Source organism: Rhinolophus ferrumequinum, chromosome 6, assembly GCF_004115265.2.
Source record: "Rhinolophus ferrumequinum isolate MPI-CBG mRhiFer1 chromosome 6, mRhiFer1_v1.p, whole genome shotgun sequence".
Classification (NCBI taxonomy): Eukaryota; Metazoa; Chordata; class Mammalia; order Chiroptera; family Rhinolophidae; genus Rhinolophus; species Rhinolophus ferrumequinum.
This window is the reverse complement of record NC_046289.1, coordinates 95,158,259-95,166,137: the sequence shown is the minus strand read 5'-3', so window position 1 is coordinate 95,166,137 and position 7,879 is coordinate 95,158,259.

Here is a 7,879-nt window from a genome sequence, read left to right as displayed (position 1 = left end):
ATATGAAATGTAAGTCAAAGTTTAAAGACAACAACAGAGGAAGTCCTTGTTAGCAAGAAATCCACCAAGTCCCAACAGGCTCTCAGAGACAGGCGATATCGCCCCCTACTGGCTGGAGGAGATCTGTATTGTCCACATACTCGGGCTTCGTTTCTTGATCTGTCATTGTTGCTTCTCCAACGCCAAGTACATCAAAGCCTCCTGGAATTCCCTGAAAGAGAAAAACCAGTGGTCCCTGAGGATCCAACTCTGCTTCTCCTCTGGGAAGAGGGCTCGAAGGGAGTTTTATAACTGACTCTGTGTCAGACATCCTGAAATGGATCCAAACCCATCTTGAACCTATTTCTACCTTCCTGCTGAACCACCTCGTGGTTAACATGTTCCATATGTTTTTTTTTCTCCGACAGAAAATAGGCTTTACTTTTATTTCAAAGGGCTTCATTGAACAGTTTGGGGGACAGGACTTTGTTCTAAGACAAGCAAGATTTGGGGTGTTCTTCTAAGGAAGCAATCAGAGATTAAACAGAAAGATTTACATACAAGATGTTCACTGCAGCATTATTTATAATAATAAAAGTTGGAGACAGCCTAAATGGCCAACAATGAGGGGCTGATTAAATAAATTATGATCCACACACACAATAGAAGACTACACAGCCATTAAAACTCAAGTTTTTGAAGATTATTTTATAGAACTATCCAGCCTTTAGTGAGCCCTTCCGCTGATCTATATGTGTATCAGTTTGTTTCTTCTCACAACAGCCCTATGAAGAAAGTACTTTTTATCGCTGTTTGACACACAAGGAAACTGAGGCACAGACAAGCCACGGTATGTATGTGGTATGCATTGAACTGGAACCCCAGAGCTGCTGTTATGCTAGCATGATGCTGCCTCTCTCTAATAGAGCGGCACTGGAATTCTGAGCCTTGGGAGAGGGGTGAATTCCTTCCCGGGCCACTGCAAGATATAATGAAGGAAGGCGTATCTGAGCTACACCCTAAGGAATGAGGAGGTCTTGGCCTGGCAGCTCTAACAAGGACTGTTTACAGAGGAGGAGAGAGCCCAAGTCAAATCCCAGAGGTGGCGACATGTGAGGGGAGTTCAGAGAACACTGGGGAAGCGGGATGGCTAAGCACATCAATGCAGTCTGTCCACTGAAAACCAGCAAATCATCCACCAGGGATGGGCTGAGGCCCGGCACTGGGTGCCAAGGCAGGGACTGTAATGACTGAAACTGTGCATATTATTGCAGACACCATGCTGAGTGCTTTCTCCGGGTGTCTCATTAAACCCTGAGGCCACAACCTCTCTGGGCAATCATTATTCCCATTTCACTGGTGAGAAAACTGAGACGTGGCATGATTTAAGTAATTTGCTTGAGCTCGTGACTGGTCAGTAACAGCGGCTGGAGTTGAACGGGTGGTTCAGAGGCCCGCATGCTTAACCGTCTTGCAGTACCCCCTCTCCTGGGGGGCGGGCTGCCACAGGCAGGGATAGGAGCCCGCGTTCACCCCCCAGCAGGCGATGCTTTGTTCTCTTCCATCAACTACAGTTGGCCTCTTTCGCTAGTCAGGGAAACTGTTCTATATGAAAATGATTGCAGAGCCTCTTGGGTTTATGAGAACCCCTGGGAAGCCCAGCTTCTGGCAACATATGAGAAGGGAGAGGGGAAAGATTCCTCCACATTTGGGGAAAGCAACCAAATGGCTTCTGGTTCTTCAGGCTGGTGCTGTGTGAAGTCTGAGGAGAATCCGGAACAAAGGAACACCGCAGACCCACCCCAGAAGTCTTGGCCTCCAGCCCCTGCGACTCAGCTGCTTTCTCCAAGAGCCACCATCTCCCAGTGGGTCCCCAGGCTCTGAAGGTGCTCCCAGGTCTGCGGCAGAGTGGCCTAGCCTACCTCCCACAACACCCCTACTCACCACCCAAAGACAGGGTCCTCTCAGCCTCCTGAGTTCCCTGTCCACAATAACATACCTATGGATTTCTCTGAGTTTCACTTTCCCTCTCTGTTTCCTTTCCTGAAGAGGAAAGGAGGGCTATATGGATTCTGGCTGCCGTGCATCTTGAGGGCAGGCTTACACAAAAACCCTCTGAGCGAACCTGCTCCCCCAGAGTTGGGGCCTACAAGTACATAGACTAGACAGCCTTTGAAGGCCAATCCAGGGCCGGAACCCCTCCCATAAGAACCACCCCCCAACATACCCACAGGGTGGGCTCTGGAGCCATGCTCTGTAGGAGACACCCCTTTCTTAGCCACAGCCCTGCGGCCGCCAATCCGATGTATGTGCTTAGCTAATCAGCCTCTCCCCCCAGAGGTTTGCACCAGGATGGAGGTTCACATTTGGTGGCAAGAAGTAGGAGCCAAGGCAGCTGTGCACTCCCTCTAACAGAGAGAACTGACCCAAAGATAAAAGAAAGAGGAAGCGAAGCTGTGAGAGAGGGGAGAAGAGCCGCAGGCATGACTTTGCAGTTCCTGATTCTAGTTCCTCAGAGGCCAGGCTGAATTTTTCACCCTTGGGTTTTGTGAACCCGAGGATACCACCATATCCTTCCCACAAGGTCATCACTGTGCTTGAGCAATAAGCTGTCCCTTGGAATGGGCTGGGGTGGAACAGCCCCCCCCCCCCAGCAACCCCAACAAGACCACCAAGGCTGGAGGAGATCCCACGGAGGGCTGCTCTGAAGACCTTGGCCCTGCAGGAGAGTTCTTGCAGCTCCGAGCACATCCATTCTGGAGAGTGGCTGTGTGGGGCAGCTTGCACGCCCCTGTCCCTAGCAGCTCAATGGCACTCTAGTCTTGCTGTGTGATGGGCTTGACCTCCGACAAGTGCCTTTCATAGTGGCATCTAGGACTCTGCAACCTGCCTCTCTGGGCTCACTCACGATTACCACACTGATGGCAGAGCCTGATTAATACTATCTCTTGTGCGTCTAATCTTAAATGGCTCCCTGCTGCATGCAGGATACAGTGCAAATTCCCTAACACAGTGTTCAAGTTCACTGTCTACTTTCCACAGGCTCATCCCTCCCCATTTAAGATTTTGTGTCTCGGTTGAATAGAACTGCTCTTGGCTTTCACTCCATGCTTTTGCCCATTCTGTGCCTAGAATTCCCTTTGCTTCCTCCTTTGCCTCGCTAATTTACACATGTCTTTCAGGAAGTCTCCTAGTCTGCACACAGTACTTCCAGGAAAACTCTGACTTCCCAGGCGAGACCACGTGCTCCTGCTTCTCTCGGCTCCCATATCTCTGGCCTTGCTTAGCCTGTCATAACCCAGACCCGACTGCGCTGTATTTGGCGGCTTTCTTGACTTTCTACTGCAATGTGGACTTTACAAGGTCTGAATCACAACTTACTCCCTGGATGTCCCCAGTGCCACGTTCAATATAAATTGGCCTCTATCCACTCACCTACCCCACATTCTGACTCCTCCTCCCAACCAAGGACATAGGTTTCCAAGAGAATGTTCAGATCAGATCACCGGTGCCTATTTCACAGATGATGAAACTAAGGTTCAAAGAGGTTCACAGTGACCCAAGGACACAGAACTAGGAAGGGCCAGGGCCTGAGTTAGAAACCAGACGACCTGCCTCAAACCCAGTACTTTCCCCACTACGGCCACTGCTGAACGCACGCTGAAGACCTTGGCCTGCAGGAGAGCTCTTGCAGCTCTGGGCCCGCCCCCGACCTTGGCCCAGCTCTGTGTTGTCATCGTGAGGCATTTATTTAAACATGTGTATCCCATTTAGGGCCATCAACTTTTCTGAGCTCCAGTAAAGCTTTCCATCTGCAACCTGGGATCCCATTTTGGAATTTCGGCTGCCATGGTTCACTGATGCCCTCATGTGGGCAGGTTCCATACCTCCCTGCCTTTGTGCCTGCTGTTCCTCCTCTCAGGTCCCCCAAGAGGATTCTGTTCCTGTTCTTGCTCCTTCAAGATCTATCTCGAGTGTCCCCTTCTGTCAGGAGCTTTTCCGGGCTTGTTTCTCATTGCCTCCTTCCTTGTGCCCGTGGGACGCCTCCGTTTCTCGGTGACAATCCCTGGCTACCACACTGGGCTTCATACCTGCCATGCGTTCACGTCTCTCTGCTAGGAGACAGTGATTGCTATATTATTCAGCTCTTAGCCCAGAACCTGGCTTATAATATGTGCTTAATTAAGGTGTTTTGGAAAGAACAGGGAGGGAAGGACTATGTTTGCAAAGCATTTCACATTGAGAGAACCCACAAGCCCCACAAGGGGGAAATAAGACTTATCACCACTTGATTGCTCTGCAGATTCTCACTAAGGACTGGGGGCAGAGTAGAGAAGCAGCTAGCATTTTCTAACCAAATTCTACACACCGTAATTTTCTTCTGTATTTGTGCTGATATTTACAAAGCACTTTTGCACTCACTGATTTACTTAATTTTCACAATAATTGTAAGGGGCCATAAAGTTTTGTAAAACTTTTGCATGGAGGAACCACGAGAATCAGCCCCTAATCCCAAGCCTTACCTGGAGGCAGCCTACCCCACAGGACATGCCCGTGCCGGAGGTCAGAGACCTGCTGTCCAGACATATCTGTACATGTGCTTTAACCATGAGCTGCTATGTCTGTTACAGGCACCCTCATTCACTCATGCTTCATACACAGCATGGTTACATGCTGCTTAAGGATACAAGGAGTCCTTGGCCCAGAAATGGTCCCTTTTCCCAAGACCCATGGCCCCAGCCACCCTCCCCTCCCCAGCCTCTGGCCACAGAGAAAGTTTCATGCCTTCAGAGTTCTTTGTACCCCGGGGCACAGTGCCAGCCCCTCTCAGATGCTGGCACACAGGCACGGCCAGCACCACATCCCGCTTTGCCTTACTTCTTAATTAGGCTTCTGCTCAGGCTGTCACTCCAGCCCTCCAGTTTCCATGAGCATGTCTATGCCCCTGTGATGCCCTATTGGTGATGTGGAGCTGCTGCCCCTGATGTCCGATCCAGAGAAGACCTGCTAGAGAGGCTCAGATGTGATCCCCGGGAGGACCTGCCCTTGCAGGGTCAGTCCCAGGGCTCGGGAACCACGGCAGGCTGGCATGAAGGGTTGAGGCACAGAGTGGTGCAGACATCCCCTGGGACGCTTCAGAGAACCCTTTGGGTAGCTCAGGTCCAGCTTGTTCTCTTTCCCCCACCGAGCAAAGAAATCGCAATGCCCAGAACATGCAACCACCCCCAACCCAGCCCTCTTTCTGTAGCTTCTCTCAGAACTCACTGACCTCAGCGTTACCCTTCCCACATGGTGAAGGTGTAACATGACAAAGCTCAGAGGTTGCCACCACACGAGAGCTTCCAGCCCTCCCTGAATCACAGAGGCTAACCTTCAGTCAACTGTCTCTTCTTTCAAGATAGAAGCTAGAGTGGTTGCCAGCAGAGGGGGAGGGACTGACCAGGTTAGACCGAGATTTGAAGCCTGGCTTTGCACCAAATTTCTGTGTTTCCTGGGGCAAGTGTCTCCATTCCTCTGGGCTTCAGGTGCTTCCCCTCACAGGGAGGATGGCGGCTGCATTGAGCCTTCCTTTCCTCTTTTCTTCCCGTCCCCGCCGTAACCAGAAACCACAGTTATGGGTTAGGAATAATGCTTAGAGCATGGAGAGCAAAGTTTCCTCCCTCTCCGCACAAATAACAAAATAATAACAAAAATAGCAATATTTCTATTTAGTGAGTTCTTGCTAGGCATGTTTACGTACGCAATTTTATATCATCTTCACGACAAGGCTAAGAGGTGGCTCTTTTTATTGTTCCCATTTTAAAGATTAAAAGGTAAAGCTCAGAGGGAAATGGACCATAGGCAGACACACAGCTAGAAAAGGGTAGAAGCAAGATTTGAAATGGGCAATTTGTCTGCAGAGCAAGGCCACTTTAGAACTCCATTCTTTTCTGCATCCGTCGGAGAACATTCCCTTCCCCAGAGAACATTTATAAAGTCTGGTCACATACTTGGGCACAAAGAAAAAAGTTATTTGTTATTTATTTATTTAAAATTAGAGATTTTACAGGCCACAATCTATTACTACGAGCCAAAAAATTTTAATAAAAAAAAACACAATATGGCTGAAAATATTCTTAACTGCTTGGGATTTAATAAACATACTTCCAGATAACCCATGGATCAAAGGAAACACTAAAACTGAAATTAGAAGTCATCTAGAAACAGATGAAAAGGGGAACATTTTATTTCAAAACCTATGGGATCCCGAGGAAAACTCAACTCAGGGAAATGTATGGCCTGAAATGCTTTCATTATTAAAGAAAAAAGCCTAAAAATAACAGAGCTGAATACACATCATAAGAAATTAGAAAACCAGCAAACAAAAAAGAAAGTATGATGGGAATTAATCAATGGCTGAAATTAATAGCATAGAAAATAAGAGAAAGGAAAAATAATACACAGATTCTTTGAAACCAAGATTGGCTACAGAAGCTGTGGTGTCTCAGAGGCCGGGTGAGGGCCTCAGGGTCAGTGAGTGTATCCACTGTGCTGGTTGGTCAGTAACGGGGGCGCCTGCACCTCTGTCTCCTGGGCCCTGGGCTAATTAATGGCTTCCTTTCCCCTGGATGCCTCATTGTGGAATCTGCCGGTGTGATACCCAGCCTTGGGCTGCAGTCCTTAGCATTTCCTCCTAGAGATAAAGCTCCTGTGTCTGGGCTGATGAGGCAAACGAGTCACTTTTGTGTTTTTCAGCAATGAAAGCTGCTGTGGTTTTGTTTTCTCTCTGTTGCCAGGAGTCAAGAGGAAGTCTGTGGTTAGACATCTTCGGGTGGAGACATACACAAACACAGCGGCTAGAAATGAGCTCCTCAGATTCAGCTCTCCCAGCCTGCGTGAACGGGGCTAATGAAACTGAACAAATGGGAAAAGGGGAGGGGGAGAAATGAGAGAGAGAGAGAGAAGGAGTGGGAGAGAGAGGGAGAGAGAGAGAGAGAACTGAACCTCTCATCTGCTTGGCCTTTCGGACCTGCAACAGCACTAACTTCCTTTTGGCTTCAGCTTGCCTGCTTCCCATTCTGACAGTAGGATGCTGTGGATTCGTATTTGCTTCAAAGGATGAAGCAACCCAGTTTGCTTTCACTCAAATCCAGAAACTGAATTTAAAAGATCCCTGGGATTCAATGCCCATTTCAGTAATGGAGCTGTAGCAGGCACTGCCGGCTGCCACCCACTGTGGATCCCAGCTTCTCCTTCTTTGCCATCAAAACCATGGTTTTGTTCAACGTGGTAGAGAGCGCCTGGCCACGAATGCTCACATCTCCAGCCCCTGTGTATCTAGAGGCTGGCCATTTGACTACAGTTCTGGCCAGTGAGCTATTGCATCTCTAAGAAAACTTTCACATTCCTCATATAGGTACCCACTCTTCCACCTTTTCCCTGCATTTTCCTGCCCAGAGCTTGAACACAAGGCCTGGAGGTACAGCTCCCATCTTTGTTCCAAAGGTTGCTTCATGGGGATGAAATTAGAGCAGAAAAACAGAAAGAGGCCAGGCCCTCGATGGCATTATTACGTCACTTTCTGCGCTGCTCTGTACCCCCCACCCTGGATTCCCTACATCATGAGAAAATTAAACCTTCAGCTGTTAAAACCACTGTAGCTGCTGTTCTGTTCCTTGCAGCTGAAAGAATCACTACTTGAAAGAAGAACCTTGGCTTTTGTAGCGTTGAGAAAACGTTTTCACCCCATCCTCCCATTGAGTTCTCACCAAAATTCTTCAAACTGGATCAATGCCTTCCCCCCTATTTTCAGATGAGGGAACTGAGATTCCAAGGATATGAAGTGGGTCAGACAATGAGTCGGGGTCTGATGTCCAGGGCTCTGTTCCCCAGTCCGTTGCTTTTCCCAAGAAAACCCTTC